The sequence below is a fragment of the Amphiura filiformis genome, chromosome 8, assembly GCF_039555335.1.
Source record: "Amphiura filiformis chromosome 8, Afil_fr2py, whole genome shotgun sequence".
In the NCBI taxonomy this organism is placed as follows: Eukaryota; Metazoa; Echinodermata; class Ophiuroidea; order Amphilepidida; family Amphiuridae; genus Amphiura; species Amphiura filiformis.
The window spans coordinates 70,684,835-70,702,285 of NC_092635.1; the positions used below are offsets into that span (position 1 = coordinate 70,684,835).

At 35.6% G+C, this 17,451-nt stretch overlaps 1 protein-coding gene across 1 annotated transcript in view; it reads right to left on the reverse strand.

The window, feature by feature from the left end:
- Positions 1-17,451, reverse strand: part of LOC140158349 (aldehyde dehydrogenase 1A1-like) — a 49,255-nt gene that overhangs the window by 20,507 nt on the left and 11,297 nt on the right. The gene's annotated exons all lie outside the window — the stretch shown is intronic.

The following is a 17,451-nucleotide window of genomic DNA, read 5'->3' on the forward strand; positions in this document are numbered from 1 at the left end:
TGGTCCTCATAATAAGGCTCTTTTATATGCACATTTATAACGCTGCACTGTAGGCCTATGTATAGAACTTTATAAAAACATGCCTAAAACGGGCTCATAATCATAGTTTCAACCAACAAAACCAAAGTATGTTGTATTTTCAAACTTGTTCATTATATCGGTTTGTTTTCTTAGTCTTATCAAGACCAGATACATCCATATAAGTAGTGAAGATTAAAATATAACACGCTTTTGTGTTTGATCCGCACATCTACCAATTTGAATATCAAAAAGCTAGACGGTCATTTGGTATATATGTGCGACAAAACAGCCTAAAATGGGCATCTATCCTAAGATCAAACACAGCAAAATGTAGCTGATGAGATTAACCAAAATAGATCAAATTAATTTGATCACAGTTAATCGAAACGCGTCCTACAATAGCTTCCAACGAGTTTCTTAAAATATTTAAAGAACCTCTCGTGTCTATTCGATATTCCTATATATTTTAGGAATAATTTTGGCTGAGTGGAATTTTAATATAAAACCACATAATCCGGCCTCCATGTGCATGTTTTGCAAAAAGAAAAAATTATAGCTAAGAGTGCACCAAAATATTGACATACTTTTTGGTATTTCAATCAGGTACAGTGAAAAACTATCTTGTCATGTTTCTCTGCAAAGTTCTAATTGATAACTAAACAGCAGATTGCGTAACTCTATCACTCTTTAAACATTTAGTACCGTTCTGTGCTCCTTCGTTTTGGACATGGAACACCCGATAGACAGTGCGCGTTGAATTCTCTCCTAATGATCTCTTTATTTCATTAGCGAAGGAATCTCTGTTTGTTTGTTATCACAAACGTATTAATTAGACCCTATCTAAATAAGATAAAGAGAAACATTAAATCCAAAAAAGACAAAAGTGGGTTTAATTTCTGAGGGGTAAATAAGGTCAATGCTCGTTCGTGATATGAAGAAATAAATGGACAACCAGGTGTGCCACTTTCTTCATCTTTATTAAACTGGATCTTATTAAAACATGGCAATGACATATTTATTTGCCTTAAATGAGAACAGTTTCTTCCGTGCACTGGTATATATCAATATTATAATAGATATATCAATCATGTCTTGCTTTTGAAAACTCCCGGTCGGATCCGACCCACGACCTTTGGCAAGACATTGCACTCTGCTCTATATCACGCATACGTCAGGCAGCCCCCAGCGTCCAACATACTTGGAAGTAGTGGCGCTTAAATCAAAATGTCAATTGCCATCCCACTCGCATACTCAGCAATTTGCTACTATTGTGCATTATGGAATTGCTTTTTGAAAACAAACAAACTGTGATGCGCATGTGCCTTTATGGTTCGGTGATCTAATACTTGTTTACTACGGCTTTACTAAGTCATCTCGTCTGGGCCCTCTCAAAACCTAATATAGAGAAACCCGAGACTGCATCATTTTGCTTTCTTCCTCCGTTCTACCATGGCGTTATCTGATTCCGACTCCTCGCTAGATCTAACATCCCCTTCTACTCCGGGAAAAACCTCGACTTAGCTGCATACCGCATCCCGAAGCTACTGAAGTCACCGGAGATGATGGAGACCAATGACAGCCAACCCACCCCTGGACAGAGAGTTGCTACCAGCACCAAGAGAGAAAAATTCATCTGACTGATCGCGCTAAGAAAATGGTGTGGGTAGAGTTGAGCAAAATCAAACATGTCCGATCTAATGCGTCCAATGTTCATTTTCTCGGATTGGATATCAAGCAAGCTACAGCAGATAAAGTTATTCTTCCTATGTTCTCCATTTCAAAACACCTTCCCCAGTTACCTGGGGGAGCTCTGAGTTGGGCTTTCCAATCAGAATGGGAGAACATTTTGAGAGAATGCTCACAAAAGCTGATGGACACCACAGCTAACTATCTGCTAACCGAGAAAGTGAAAGATTTGGACGAATTAGCATCGGACATGGCTCAAAAAGCCACACTAGACTTCAAAAAAGCGCTACCATCTGATGAATTGGAGAAGGGTCTAACGCTTTTCAACATAGTTGACCAATTTATGAAGAAACAGAAGAGGAAAAAGAAAAAGGCAGCATCATCTGGGAAGATTACCAAACGATCATCTAAGACAGACAAACACCGAGTGAAGAATCTCAAGAAGCAAAGAGGTGCAGTCAACCGCCGGCTAAAAATATAAGCCGGTACAAAAACCAAACGGCCTTTTTAAGGCCACCCATATCTTCTAAAAGAGAGATGATCTTAGGCCGTCATTACACTATGCTTGGTATCAATTAAAACACAGTACATGTACTCCTTTGATACACAGTTAATATAATGGCAAAAAACAGGAAGTTCCGTAAACAGAGTATCAAACGGCAAACTAAGGACAAAATCAAGTCTAGAACTTGCCATTTGAATTCCCAAACCCTCAAAAAATCAGAGAAGTCCAAAAAATAAAGGACTTAGCCAATGCGAACAAAAAGTTCGTTATAAACTTAGCAAACGAAAATTTCTCTGATGCAGAATTATCTGTACTAGGGAGAGGTTTGAAATTTGTAGATATCCCAAAAGATCCTAAAGCAAAAATGCTTGATAGGGATACAGAAACATTCATGAGAATAATGCGCATTCGTTATTTAATGTCCAATAAGAAAGCAAAACGAACACACAAGTTCAAACGAGCTTCTAATTGGCACCCTTTGTCTACACCTTGCTTGGATCTAGAAAACTACTTAGAATCCACGAGGTTAGAGCTTTCTAAAATTAAGAATAATAACATAAACGATAACTTGACAAAACCCGAACGTCAAGCTCTCAAATCATTAAGGAAAAGAAACATTTGGTTTTCCAAAACCGGATAAATCTCGTGGCGTGGTCGTAATCAATAAAAATGATTACATACATGAAGGCGAAATCATGCTGGAAGGTAATCAATACACTGTAATCGATGCAGACATGACATTTGATACGGTAAAATTGGTTCAAAAACAGCTTAACCTCATGTTATGGGATCAAAGTATTGATAAAAATACACACGACTATCTGTATCCGATAGAACATAAAATTCGAACACCAACTTGCTACTTTTTGCCAAAAGTTCACAAAACCACCCCTACTGGCCGGGTCTTTACTGGAAGACCTATAGTCAGTAATGTTAGTGGACCATGTGAAAAAATTGGTGAATTTATCGACTTTTTTTTTTTTTCTCTCGTTCAAAAACAAAACACATACTTGAGAGACACAAAAGATGCGATAAGAAAAATTGAGCAATTAAAACTTCCAGCCCAATGTCTTTTGGTTACAATAGATTGCATTGGAATGTTCACTAATGTTCTTCAAAATGAAGTTGAAAAAGAAGTTTTAAAGACTTTTTCAGAAGTTAATCCAGGAATGTACTTTCCTAGAATGCCACATATCCGTCATATGGAAGCATTATTAAAACTGATTTTGCATAGAAACTGTTTTTCATTTAATGAAAAATACTATTTGCAAACGACAGGCGTAGCTATGGGACAAAAATGCTCCCCAGAACTATGTGACATAATGTTCCATTCGTTGGAAAAGAAATTCATTTCCCTTAGCGATAAAATCTTCAAATGGTTCCGTTATCGTGATGATATTCTTATGTTTTGGTTAGGAGATGAAAACGAGTTAGCTAATTTCATAAGTCGTATCAACTCTATGCACCGACTCTGAAATTCACACATGAGTGGTCAAAAACAGAAATTAATTTTCTAGACTTAACTCTATACAAGGATGAAAGATTTCATGACAAACAGATCTTAGATATAAAATGCTACAGCAAACCCTGTGACACATTTCAATATCTTTCAAGAGATTCGTCTCACCCAAATTCGTGTTTTCGTGGCATGGTTAAGGGTGAGGCTATAAGATATATTCGAAACTCCAGCTCGGAGACAGAATATGAGCACAAACTTGATTTCTTTATCTCAAAACTTCTCACAAGAGGATATAAGAAACCAGAAGTGCTCGCATGCCTAGCAGATATTTCATACAATAGACGAAATATTTACTTAGAGGATGTTCCAAAAAAACCTGAGGAAATACCTCTAGTTTTCTGCACGCATCACTTCCCCAAAGAGGTAATGCAAAAATCAAAAAGGCACTTCTCAGGAACTGGCATTTTATATCAAATAATCATAACCTGTGCAAACTCTTCCCTTGCCCCCCTATACTAGCTTTAAGACGCACTCAAAACATAGGAGAGCGTCTTATCAGAGCAAAGATAACTTTAGACCAAAACCCTAATATATCTTTGACTCCGACTTTGCAAAGTATAGCGGATGCTAACTCCAAAACCGGAATTTGCCCTATGTCTCCTACACTGAGAGATTTGTTGGATCTATTAGATGAAAATTAATTATCTATCATCACATTATCTTCATGAATGTTTCCTTACGAGCTTCCTTGACACTTTAGTTGGTTACACTAGTTCCATTGTTCTTATACGTACCTGATCTGCATGTTAACATGTTATTTTAAATATATAGACCTTATAATGAACCATAATAAAACCACACCCAATCGGGTAATCATATGGTCCTCATAATAAGGCTCTTTTATATGCACATTTATAACGCTGCACTGTAGGCCTATGTATAGAACTTTATAAAAACATGCCTAAAACGGGCTCATAATCATAGTTTCAACCAACAAAACCAAAGTATGTTGTATTTTCAAACTTGTTCATTATATCGGTTTGTTTTCTTAGTCTTATCAAGACCAGATACATCCATATAAGTAGTGAAGATTAAAATATAACACGCTTTTGTGTTTGATCCGCACATCTACCAATTTGAATATCAAAAAGCTAGACGGTCATTTGGTATATATGTGCGACAAAACAGCCTAAAATGGGCATCTATCCTAAGATCAAACACAGCAAAATGTAGCTGATGAGATTAACCAAAATAGATCAAATTAATTTGATCACAGTTAATCGAAACGCGTCCTACAATAACTTCCAACGAGTTTCTTAAAATATTTAAAGAACCTCTCGTGTCTATTCGATATTCCTATATATTTTAGGAATAATTTTGGCTGAGTGGAATTTTAATATAAAACCACATAATCCGGCCCCCATGTGCAGGTTTTAAAAAAAGAAAAAATTATAGCTAAGAGTGCACCAAAATATTGACATACTTTTTGGTATTTCAATCAGGTACAGTGAAAAACTATCTTGTCATGTTTCTCTGCAAAGTTCTAATTGATAACTAAACAGCAGATTGCGTAACTCTATCACTCTTTAAACAAAATCGCCTGGTTGAAAAACCCTGATGAAAAACCAGATATGCTAACAACCGCTATCAAAGGGGCCATTTAATTAGAATATCTACCAGCCCCTGTCAACTTTTATGAACTCAGATTATAAAACTGACCCATGATCAGTGGCAGTGCCGTAGCTAGCTGCCACAGGAGGCAACTGCTCCTCTCCCTAGTGTAGGGAAAAAGAGAAAGGAGAGAGAGAGAGGGGAAAAGAAAGAAAGAGAGAGAGAGGAGGGAAGATGAGAGAGAGAGGGAATCCATACGATATGCAGTTAATTCCCAGGATCGTTTTTGACTTCTCAAAGGTAGAAAGGCGTTGAAATGATAACTGTACAAAGAGCGCATAGGAGCAGTAAAATTTAAATTTGACAAGTAAAAATAAAACAATAAAAGGGCCAATCCAAACAGAAAGGTCACAAAAATGTGGTTGTGTGCAACATATTTCTTGTATTGTCAGTATCACCACAAAATTAGCTGATTTAGTCATTTACCAATGAGCTGTTTCAAACATATAGGGTGTCAAACTTGTTTTGGTATAATCAGTAGTTCTACTATCAAATGTGAATTGAAGTAGGCCTATTATTATGTTTTGCACAATCCGTCCTTGTCTGTTGTCGGTAGGCGTCTTGTCTTTACTGTATTATAATATGTATGATGATGGTGAAAATAAAACTTGAACTTGATTATATTCACTTTCATTAGTCTTTAGGCTAAAAATACATTAAATGATGTTCGAGTGTTCACCATGAAAACTTATTTTGGGAGCCCAAATAAGGCAAAATTCAAATTAATTTCCATGGCCAAAAATTAATCTTTTTTTTTTTTTGCGGTCTGCCAATTTCTTTGAAAAAAGTATAACTCACTTTGCCATTTCCCCTCTTGGGGCCATTGTATTGCAAAATCTTAACTTATTTCCTTTGTTTCCTTTTTTGGGTGGGATTTGTTTGTTTTTGCTTTTGATTTTTATATAAATCAAACAACCAAAAATAAGGACATGATATAGATTATAGAGACATGATATACTGCAAAATAGACAATTTTGACCCTATTTTCCATAATTGTCTGACTCCTTCACACCTGTAGTATCAGGGATGCAAATTGTGTGGGAGCGGGGAGCGGGGAGCACCGCTCCTAGGAAATGACAGTTAAAATTGAAGAAATAATGCGTTGAGAAGAAAAAAGAATGAGTGGAAGAGGGAGGGAGAAGAACAGGAAAAGAGGAGAGGAAGCAGGAGAAATGAAAAAGAGGAAAGAAAAAGAAGAGGAGGTGGAGTGAGGTAGAAGATGACGTAGGAGGAAACATATCTCAGCAAAAGACAACAAGTTGATAGGTGGGGTTGTGAGGCAGTGAAGCCCGGCAGTACAGTGAGGCTACTGAAATATCTTGAGAAAATTTAAAAAGAATCATACGCATTGAACAAATTGTAAAGGATATTTTGAGGAAATGGACCAACATTAAGAGGTAAACATAACAAAGGCAGTAACCAACCATGGTAACAGAAATTGAGATACAACACTCTAAGAAATAAAGGTTCTAAAAAGGTTCTACAGTTATCCTCTCAGGAGAACCCTTAGAGTTCCTCTAAAGAACTAAAAAATGGTTCCAAAACAACAAACAAATGGCCACAAAAATGTGATACAGAACCGTTTTCATTCTTTAGATAACCTTTAAGGGTTCTCCAAAATTAAAGAACCTTTTTAGAGGTTCAAGAGGGAGGGTTCTCCTGAGAGGACAAAACAGGTTCTATCTAGAACCTTTATTTCTTAGAGTAAAGGGTCAGTAAGTGGCTAAGTGGCACTTACTGACCAAAGACCTACCATGGAAATTAAAAGGAAACAAATGGAGAAGGCCAAATCAATAAAAAATAATTTAACTTGATATGCAAATTTGATGAACTATGATGCAAAAACTGGGGAAGTTGAAACTAATGTCCATCAAAGCCTCGATCATGCGTCCTGCAACTAGCTCGTCTGATAACTTTTCCATCTCAAGAAAGGTTTTTTGGCATTTGCTTGTTCTTCTTCTTAGTGTTCTTTAACAATATCATTTGAAAGGTACGAATATTGAATAATTTGCTTAGCATCTGTATAATTATCCCATTTGCATAAAAAAAAAAATACAAACTTTCTTAACAATGAAAAGTTATCAATCGAGTTTGTTGCAGGACTCAGGAGGCTTTGATGGACAGTATTTTCATACAAATGTTCAGAAGTATCTCTCTGATTCACTAATAAATCTACACAAAGCTCACTTTACACATGATTTTGCTCACCGTTTATGAAACTGGCTGAAAAAGAATTCCGAGATGCTGGACAAAACACAAACTACTACATGTATGCCATGACTTTGTCAACAAGGATATCAGACTTCAAAGTTTGAAAGGGTGCTTGAGGCAATGGAGCAATGCCCTGCAAGGGGGGCATTATGCACCCCTGACAACAACAAAAAAAGATATATAAAAGTGCTCCATCTGACACAAAACGAATGGGGGCAAAGGAAATGGGAAAGGAGCCTGTGTTACAACACAATTCACCCCAAACTAGTGTAAAATACCAAATTTTTGCGTGCTATGCGCGAACATTGTTTCAAAAGGGCCGAGCGCAAAGACTTTACATGTAGAGTCTCTCTAAAAATACATGCTATGTTACCATTCTCATCTTTCGAATTGCAGAATAAAGCTATTTTTATGTCTGGCATGATTGAGGAAATCTTGAGCCTAAAACCCTTACTCCTGAGGAAGAAATCACAATTTGCACCCCTGTGTAGTATTAAAATCTAGACAAAGAGGCCTGTGTAGCTTTTTGCGAGGGAGAGGGTGAGGAATTTCCCAAATGTGGACCCTTTCCCTACAAAAACTCGCTTTATGTAACAATTGGACTAAATCCAGCTAAAACTTTGTGGGCTATTTTGAACAGTTTTGCAGGAAAAGTGGTCCCTTTGTATTTTTTTCACTTTGGACCTTCTTTGATATTTTACTCCGAAAGTGCACTTTTTTCAAGGGGGATTTGGGCCCCTGCAGGCTTGCTCCCTCTGGCAAAATCCCAGCTACGCCACTGCCCATGACACATAAAACAGTTCAAGTAAAGAATTATTTAGGCAGTGTTTGTCAAAGTTGGAAATTGAGCAAAATTTTCAAAGACTATATAGGCCTACACTGCACATTTTTCTAAACTGCATCTTTGTTTTCCAAATAATTCTATACATTTCCTTAAAAAAAGGCTCTTTTGAAGAGAAAATGGTAATTCAAAAACTGCTAAAAATAATGTGACCCATTCTATTCCTGCATTCTGTTAAAAATACTATTGAGATTAATTGAAACATACAATTTGAAGCAACCGGTTAAAGAAATTGAGTCAGTGAAAGGCTTTTAAAAGTAAAACTTAAATATATGTCAATCTGCAGAAAAGAAAAAATACCACCCTATCACCAAAAACAATGACAAAGTCAGCAACATCAGCAATTTCATGAAAATCATACTATTTACTATTATAAATATTATTACTAAAATAAAATAAAATAAATAAAAATACTATTACTATTATATTACACATAATTTCATGTGTTAAACATTTATTTGAAAGTGTAAAGTAATGTATATAATTCATTGGGTTTTTTTGGGGTTTTTTTTTTGTCTTGCATTAGGGTTCTAATATTTTTTTTTAGAAGTAGAGCTAAAGTATTTCAAAGCAAATTATGACCACATATTACCATGTTCGTTTAGATATTGTACTACTTTAATAATATCAAAGTACACTTTATTTTTTGTACATGTGTAAATGTGTATCCTGAGATATAACTGTGCTGTATGGCTAACATGCAAAGTTACACTGTCAGAGTTATGCCGTCAGTTCAAATTTCCCAGTTTTTACTACAAAAGGTCAAATAGGGCAATCTAGAGGTTAACAGTAAAAATGTGAATGTCATGTGCTGTGCACACTGCCAATACTAAAGTGCACTAGTTATTATTTTAACACAGTACATGTAGAGAGGCACAGTCAAAGCAAGCATTGAATGGAGCAAATACAGTAGTTATAAATAGTCCCATTCAGTGATCCCAGGAAAGTCAATATAAAAAAAATGTGTATAAATCCTCAAAAGTGAAGAATAAGTTGTCAATAGCTATTTCTGAAATGAAAAATTTGGGCAAAAAACAAGGAAACAGGATTATTAATAAAGTTGAACTTCATGAAGTTGAACTTCATTTACTGTCAGTAAATTACAGAGCTTTACAGATTCATGTAAAATGTCTTTTGTCTTTCATACATGGCTTTCGATTGAACTACATGTACTAGCAGGCTATACGCACATCTATGACTATGACAATGACAAAGGTATCAAAATCTGAATTTTCATGATTTTTACAATCGTCGGGTTGAGCAAATCACTGATACAGGGGAAAGAAGAATCATTTGTAAATGAATATTGGGATAGCTAAGTATGGTAAGCTATTAATTGGGGCCTTTCGTATTCCACATCCATTAAAATCAGGGGTACAAATTCGCAATCAATTGCAGGAACCTGCTTAAAGGTTCTCATCAAAACCAGGCTTATGATTCCTGCAAATAGTGATTAAAAACAGGCAAAATCAGAAGGCTGTCACCATCTTCCCCTCTGCATGTACCTGGCCTTAATTTTTTTTTCAGTTTTTCTGACAGACAAACGTCGCTTTCACTACATTTTCACGACATGCAGCTACATGCCTAAACATAAAACTAGTTCTAAGTCCATGGGTTTCCATTCGTGATTATACAATAAATTAACAGCTAAAATGAAGAAAACTTTGCCTTTTTCCCCAACAGTTCAGAAATATATTTTGGGATTAATATGATTATTAAATCATATTTCTGTTACAAGTAAAGAAAAGGTAAAATGTAAGCACAACATGCATCTGAGACTTGAAGTTTACAAGAACCAATTTTGGTTCTTGAAGTTATAATCCAGAGAGAACCTAATAAGGACTGGTTCTCTGGTTCTCATTGGATTTGAGTCCCTGAAAACTATTCATATTCATCTGTCACTGTTCATCTGTGGCAGAAAATGCAGAATCCAGGAACATAACATAACATAACATAACATAATATAACATAACAACAAGTATTTACATGCACCTTTGCCTAGGGATTCAAGGCGCAAGAGAAAAGAAAACCAAACAAATTCATTTATACAAAAAGCAATGACAGCAAAAAAATAAGTGAGTTTTGATCAATGACTTCAATGAGTCCAGGCTGATGGCATTCTTGATTGTAGATGGTAAGCTATGAAACTTTGGAGCAATCACTGAAAAGCTGTATCCCCAGCACATTTCCTGGTGCAAGGAATGATAAAATTAACACTCTCACTGTAGTACTCATAGCATGTATCCAGGGAAATTGTGGGATTTGGAGGGAAATTTACTTCTCCAAATAATTAAATTATGGACAAGTTTGCTGCATGAGTGAAAGTTGGCTTTAGGCTCTAATGATTAGAAGTTTAATTGATAATAGGCCTACTGCCTAAAATCCAAACTTTATGAACTCTCTAAATTAGATGCGTTAAATTGGGCTATTCCAGAAATTAAGTGCACTCCCCCTATAGAGGAGTAACCTTTCAATCAAAGAAATGTCTGGATTTCCAGGTCTGCTTTCTGAAAACGACTGGAATTCCAGTTGCAAATGTCACTTGAAAATGCCTGTAAGGAAAAACCACACAATTTTCCAAAATGATCTCTCTTGAGGATTTTTAATTTTAAACTATTTTTCTGACTGGATTTTTTCGCCTTTGGACACTTTAAAAGTCTGGATTTCCAACAGTCACGACTGGACAAAAAGTACGGAAATCCGAACTCCTCTATAGGGGGTGTGCATCTATTTTCTGGAATAGCCCAGGGTGAAAGCATACACGGGTGGCAAAAACATTTCACAACATGAGTACGAGTGCACAGAGCTGCACAGCTGAGCCTGAGAGTGCATTCAGAGATGGAAAATTATAGAAATTGATATTCAGAACTCAGAAGTCATTTTACCTAAATTCTATATGCAGTTTTACCAAATTCATATGTGCATGTTTGTGCAGAATATCTGTGGTTTGTGGTACCTGTGGGCTGTGGCTATGTGCCTAGAGTCTATGCTATGTGATAGACTTGTGATTTGCCCTAGCAGAGACCAGTGCGACAGTGCAGTATAGTAGTATAAGGGTCTGTGCTATATACTGTGTGGTGAAATGTTTATGTTATGTGTATCCATAGATTATAAGAGGCACACGCCTGTTCTCCCATTGGGAGTTTCATCAATTATAGGTCAGACCACAGTCTATGGTCAGACATGCTACAGATCCTTATACCTGTAGTTTAGTATATACATGGTAAACATAGTATGTGCCTGATATAGAGCTATATAGCTTGATATGATGTCCCACAGATGTTGTGAGCTTATTTCAAATGTAAATAATTTGCAATATATAGACCTAATAGTTTTATATTTTATATATATTACTAAGTAGAACTCTATAGCATTCCCATGATGATCATCTAAATGTTGCTTGATGCTTGTTGTGTGTGTTGATTTTGGAAGTTGAAACAAATAACATAAAATAAGGAGAGCTATAAGGCCCCGGTATAAGGCTTATCTACTATACAAACGAGTCATGGCTATGGTTCGATCCTACATTTGTAGCCACTACATATTAAATAGCCCCTAGTTTGTTTGTTTGTAACCAGGTTGGTCTGTGAGGAACACATGCTGCCCCCCCCTTTCAAGCTCATACAAAAGATGCACAAGTTTAGATAGCCAGTGTAGGCTAATAAGATGCATGCGCAACCTTCTGGCCCAGATAGCTTTGATAAACAAAGCAAGAAATGGGAAAAAATAGCAAGGAAAAGGAGAAAGAGGAGAAGGCCACTACCAAACACAATTGTACAAAACAATAATGATGCGAGTTATTGAGTTGAGAATGTCCATGCATTGATGGGATAGAGAAAGACTACCTTCTAATTTTCATTGTTCTAAATCCAACAATCTGAATTTTGTTATGGCTAATTCTAACTACATATTGTTCTGGCTAATTTCTATAATTCAATCCAAATTGTTCCAAACTATTCCGATAACTCTATCTTGTCCCGACTAATTATGATAACTCCGGATTGTTCCAACTAATTCCTATAACTCCGCATTGTTCCGACTAATTCCATTAACTCTGGATTGTTCCGATAACTCCGGATTATTCCAACTAATTCCGGATTGATCCAACTAATTCCGATAACTCCGGATTGTTCCGACTAATTCTGATAACTCCGGATTGTTCCGACTGATTCCGTTAACTCCGGATTGTTCCGACTAATTCTGATAACTCCGGATTGTTCCGACTGATTCCGGTAACTCCGGATTGTTCCGACTAATTTCGATAACTCCGGATTGTTCCGACTGATTCCGGTAACTCCGGATTGTTCCGATCAATTTTGAGAACTCCGGATTGTTCCAAATAATTTTGATAACTCCAGTTTGTTACGACTAATTTAGATAACTACGGATTGTTCCCAATAATATTGATAACTCCAATATCGGACTCCGAAATCGGAATTAACACCCTGTCGTGGGGCCTACTGGGGTACCCAAAAAGGTGGCTTTGTTACATTTTGATGTGCAGCTTGGATTTCAAAACACTGTCTCTTGAGTATTCCTTCACTTAGAAGATTCAATTAGGTCTTAAATTGAGGCTAATTTATTCTAGATTACTCATGTTTTTATCCTGTTTTAAAATATATTTTATTTATTTTCTTATGACGTTTGGCATGAAATGTGCCAAGGGTGGCTGAGGATTAGGGGAGGAGGATTAGGGGAGGATTCATATCGTAAATTTGATTTAAAACCACCATTAAAAATTTGAATCTAGTAAAAAATGTCTAAATGGACTCCCAGACATCTGAACCAAGTAAATAAATACAAAAGTTCATTTAAAAGACCAATACTTGCTCAGAATGATTGTAAATGTCGAAAAAAGAGGTGGGGTTACATCCTCCCTACTTTGTGATTGTTTTTGCCGGCACTCGCTCATTTTTTAACCGATTTTCATAAGAAAGGTGTCAAAATGCTCAGGAGGATAAACCACTTCAAATGAGATGTGTAGGTAAAATATTTGATCCATTTAATTTTTTTACTATGTAACACAAAGGTACCCCAGGTTGTGACACAAGACCTGGTGTTATATTATTATCGTATTGAACAAACAATAAATTCAGAAAGAATTAAAACAATTATATAACAAAAAGTTAACACCTAGTATCAACATCAAGTTTGCGGGTTTTAGAAAAGGACATCTATGAATATCAAACTGCAATATTTCACTTCAACACAGAAAGTCTCAAAAAATTTCAAAATGTACTACAAAACATTGTGTTTTTAGAGTAATAATCACAAACATGGTCAGCTATGGTTGATGAAAAAGAATGTCGACCCCAGACACGGGAAATGCCAATTTTCACTGCCGTCGTTGGTGGCGCGCTGTATTTGGAATCGCGAGAATTGTTTGGATATGTATTGTATTTATCCTATATTTAGCATCAGTGACAACAAAAAATAATTAATCTGACAAAAATGTGAATTTAGAGGGCTAAACTTGCCAGTTTACAAAACATTACATTTTTTTCTTGCATATTTAATGACCCCGTGACACAACGCGCAATTACAGATTTTTTTTTTTTTTTACTTTTGGACAAATTGGGCATGCAGTTAGTGTGTATACAAGGTTTCAGACCTCTCTCTTATTTTGTAAAGAAGTCACAGACTCCCAAAGATGACATTTATTTAAAGGGCAACTTTTGAGTCCAAATTTAGACCCCCATACTTCAACTTTAAATGGCTGCCACAGAAAATCCGTAAGAGCTACAGACCTCAAATTTGCAGGTTTTAATATTTTACAGGTACAACATATGACTAAAATATAAAGCAAATCTGAGGGGGTCAGGTGGGGACCTCCTTGATATCATATGGACTTACCCAACATGACATTTTTTTTAAATGGAATCTTTGGGTGAGAGCCGAAACAGCGCAACAGAAACCTCGAAAATGGAATTTCTAGTTCTAAATGACTTCAAATTTCTTTGTTTTTTCAAAATCAGTGATAAATGAAAGTTGCTGTTAAAATTTAACAAGTAAGGGTCTTTGGGTGACAGATCAAATGAAAAAATAGGGGGTCTTCGGGTGACAGAACATGTGTTCGTAAAAAAATATGGGGTCTTTGGGTGACAGCGACGTTGAAAAAGGGGGCCTTAACAGCCCTACATACGCGTCACCTCCAAAGTTGGAGTGCCCCCGGACTAGACATTCAATAATATACAGTCTTACTTGATTCGTTGAGCTCCAGTTGAGTGAAACGAAATTATTATTTTTTAAATTTATTCAATTACGTACCAAAAAAAGTGCACGCTAATGTTAATTCAATGCATTGAAATCGAATTGAAATGAATTTTGGGCGATTTTCATTTCAATGCATTGGAATTGAATTGGAATTGAAATGAGTGGGCTTGGGCATGAATTGAATTGGATTGGAATTGAAATCATCGTGAGCAATGAAGAATTGAATTGGATTGGAATTGAAATCATGTTGAGTGATGAAGAATGAAGTGAGATTGAAATGAAATTCAGCTTTGATTTCAATTCAGCATTTCAATTCACAAGCAGATGTCTGTGATTCCAGATCATTCCACCTGTAAAAAGTGCTCTTCCCCCGTTCTGAATTCTGATACACTTCCAGGTCTATTCACACAAGAGTGTTGCAAAACATAATAATTGCAACTAAGTATTCTGGAAAGCTTTCATTTAAAAATAATAGCATAAAATACACATATATTGAAGAAAATTAAAAGTATGATATCATTTCTCATAAACTTTTTGAGATTTTTTTGGAGTTCTTCTTAATCTTTCTTTAGAAGAATATCTACTGTCTTTCCTGTCATGTGGAAAAATTATAGGTTCTATGTTCATAAATACACTAATATCTTCTAATATGATGCGAATAGATTCTTAGCATTTCCAATGTTTTAAATTGCTTGATATGATCGATAATGTGAGTATGAGACCCCCCCAACTTGCCAAAGATCTCAAACTTTTGGCACTAATTATTTTTCTCAAGCTCCTAATTTTTATGCTCAAAAGTCATTGCACATTTGAACAAATTGTGAGAAAACTATTAAAGAAAATGCTTATATCTTTGACAGCTTTTTCACTCTTTTTCAAAAGTACAAGGATTTTGGGTATAAAATCTTAGGAGGAGCAGGAGACAAGTAGGGGCTATCTAATAGTATCAAAACCTTGATTTTTGACATCTTTGAAGTCAGTGTGGGGACAGGGTCCCATTATCGATTGTACCACACACCCTTGAAAGTTTATAAAATAATGTGCACGGTGGACAAGAAGTTAAGACAAATATTAGGAAGTCAGTCACCTAAGAACTAAGAAGTTCCGAAGTTTCATAAAATACCACCAAGAGGTCAAGGATCACTCGCATTGTTTGAATGTGAAAAGTGAGTTAACATAACAATAAAGTATCTTCTGTTGAAATGCTTTGGACTTTGTGTTGCTGACTCAAGTGTTATAAAATTGGTAGTAGAATTTAAAACATGCACTGCAAAAACAGTGTCAAGATATTAAACACCATTCTAGACACCATCTTGTCCTCGATTTGTAAACATGTCTTGCTAAAATATGTTTAGTAATTTGATGCCTTGTGTTTAGATATTGAAGTTTGACATTTGTGTTTAGATTTTACATGTGTTTATAAATCGAGGCCAAAAAAAAAAGTGTTCAATCTCTGGACACAGTTTTTGCAGTGTGCCTTTGGTCAATTAACACAAACTGCAACTGTATTGGAATTGGAATTGAAATGAATGCTCAGAATTGAATTGAAATTGATAAGCTGTTAATTTCACTGCATTGGATTGGAATTGAAATGAAATGATTTTGATATTGAAAAATTGGATTGGAATCGAATTGAATTAATTCTAAAGCAAGGTGAATTGAATTGGAATTGAATAGCAAGACTCCATGTGTAGAAAGAATTGAATTTGAATAGAATTGAAATAAATTTTCTGGAGTGAAATAACAATAGTGCACACGCCTATTAACGCGGCTGTGTACAATAGACATTGTTTCTTTCGCGAAATTGAGTTTTTTTATATGTTTTTACTTTGTTATGTTTTTTATAAATACAAGGAATGAAAATCCAGATTTGTAAACTCCAACTGCAATATTTTAAGGATTTTATTTCACTATTCCACTCGTGTTTGAAATTGAAAAGGAAAGAAAATCTTTGTTGTACCAGCCAGGGTACACGCGCGCAACAGCGTATCGCGTTGCGTATCGCGCAATTTGTTAACGCACAAATACGCTACGCATACGCGACGCTTATCTGCATGCGAGGCGCATCTTATGGAAACACCACGGAAGCACTGATTTCACAAAAACCTAGTGGTCAAATGGCTCCGTTTTAGTTCATAAAATGTGGGTTTTTTCAAGTTCTTTCCCCCGATTTAAATATCAAGTTATGAATGGATTTCGCTCAAACTTCTCAAGGGGTCGTGGATTTACCCGATGTTCATGTAATGTAAGGTAGAAAAACAAAAACTGCCGCATTCTCATGTGAGATTTGATGAAAGTGCAAAATGTGACCACTTTAAACTTCAACGGCCATTATTTCAATGTTCATTTTCTCGGTAAAATGACGATTTAGGTACACGATTACTCAATAAATACAGCATCTATAGGTAAGCAAATATGATCATCGTATGAAGCATGCTCGACTCAAGAAACGGTTTTCCCATTTTGTATATTTTGGTCTATTTCCGATTTTAGGCATCATTTTGTACAAATAGGCGTTTGTGAATTTTAAAAAGTACAAATTGAGGACTTATATGGACAATATCTCAAAAAATAAAGCCAATATCAAAAAAATAAAAAAACCGTTTTTGGAATGGAGCCTCAAGATTGAGATAAAAACAAAATAAAATATTTTGGAAATAGTGTTTTTTTGTTATGATGTACCGAACAAATATTGCCAAAAACTCACTTTTTTAAGATTTTCTTCATAACTGTTGTTTTTACACCAAATCTATATTTATATTAAGATTCATTGATGTCTTGCCTTTATAAAAATGTATACTTTTATATGTCTTGCGCGAATAATTACAAAGTTATTGTACTTTT